The 1,813-nt window shown below is 30.9% G+C and overlaps 1 protein-coding gene across 2 annotated transcripts in view; it reads left to right on the top strand.

Annotated features, from left to right (window-relative positions):
* LOC111686384 (prostatic acid phosphatase-like) overlaps positions 1 to 1,813 on the top strand; it is a 12,778-nt gene that overhangs the window by 8,831 nt on the left and 2,134 nt on the right. The gene's annotated exons all lie outside the window — the stretch shown is intronic.

Genomic DNA, 1,813 nt, shown 5'->3' with positions numbered 1-1,813 from the left:
AACTGAACTAGAACTGAACTAGAACTGAACTAGAACTGAACTAGAACTGAACTAGAACTGAACTAGAACTGAACTAGAACTGAACTAGAACTGAACTAGAACTGTTTCAACAGATTTTTCTCAAATTTAATTTTTTCCTGTTATGCTTTAACATTATGTTATATTTACACAATACATTTTTTTATTAATATTTCGATATATGACACTTGATATCATCTCACTTGTATAAAACAAATACACTCTCATATTTACACAAAATAGACAACAACTTCCGCTTTTTTATGTGGCTGTGCGCTTGTGTGTTCAATATCAAAAAATACCGGATATGCTTGTTAGAAAAAATTTAACAACAATTGCTTTGGCAAACACAAATAATTCTTTGTCAATTTTATGTTTTATGAGTATGAAAAGTTGTGTATTTGCACAAACTATTACAATCATATCACAATTTTTTGAGCCAAATAACAAATAAAAGTATAATAAAATGACAAAAACTCCTTAAGGATGTCTAAGATCCTTTTTAGCGAAATATATGAGCATAAGACAGTCACGTCTTTGGAGTTGAAAAAAATATAGACATATTTTTGGTTCAATTGTTCTTTTATTTTTCCACACAACTAACCATATTATTAGTTTTTAAAGATTGTTCGGTTTTCGAGGGATTTCTCCTTTCAAAAACCAACAATTGAAAGAAAAAGTGTCAAAATAACTAGGATTTTTTGGCATTGAAGTGTAATAAAAAGCAGCGGTATAAATGAAAAGAACTAACAAAGCAAGGAAGTTTATTTATGACAATATTTAATGGTCTTAAAAACCACCAGACGTTTTAAGGCCTTTTAGTTCAAAAAATATTTTAAAATGCAACTTCTTCTAATGATTCATATAAAGGCCTCATTTTAACTTTATTTCACACTGTACAACTTAAAACTAAATTTCAAAAAAAATCTTACTTCAGTTTACTAATTCCAAAAAAAATATAATTTACAATTTAAACTAACTTCATTATAGAAAATAAAACAACTTAAACTATTTCCTGAGATATGAGATTCCAAATTTTAAGGTCCACGTAGTGGAGGCTCTGTGAAAGCTTCGTTTTTGGCTGCACAGCGATCAGCATCACGTGCACTGTCTATTAAAACATCCTCACTCAACTTAATAAGTTTATCCAAAGGACATTGGAACTCGCAACCGGGTACTATGAGCTTTTGAGCCTGATCCTTAGGATTGTTGCTAAAATAGATCTGAAATAAAACCCAATATTAAGTTAAGATCTTTGAGAAATTTACTTCAACAACAAAAAAAACCTACCTCTACATAATACTCTCCGGTTTCTTTATTTTTATGCAGCTCAAATATTGTCATCGCCGAGTAACGTGGCATTTGTCTTTTCCAGATTTTTAAAGCTGCCATAATGTTTACAACTGTCGAATCATGTCCAGTATAAATGAATGACTTTCTTCCGTTGGGTTTCAAATTATTGTTGGCTTTGTCCTGCATTTCTTTAAACATTTTGGTCAGAAAAGGTCCAGCCTTTATTTTTTGCATTTCAGGAGTCCAAACATTATAAACATAACTCTGTTCGGCCAAAAACTGCATTTTATCGGGGAAATAATCCTTAGTCCAAGAGGGTAATTGAAGACCATATTCTTGCTACAAAAGAACAAGTAATTGATAAGAAGAAAAGTAAAACTGGAGAACTAGAACGGAAATAAAACAGAACTAGAACAGAACTAGAACAGAACTAGAACAGAACTAGAACAGAACTAGAACAGAACTAGAACAGAACTAGAACAGAACTAGAACAGAACTAGAA

Source organism: Lucilia cuprina, chromosome 5, assembly GCF_022045245.1.
Source record: "Lucilia cuprina isolate Lc7/37 chromosome 5, ASM2204524v1, whole genome shotgun sequence".
Lineage (NCBI taxonomy): Eukaryota > Metazoa > Arthropoda > Insecta > Diptera > Calliphoridae > Lucilia > Lucilia cuprina.
Note: the sequence above shows the minus strand (reverse complement) of the source record. Positions and strands in the feature narration are given on the sequence as shown.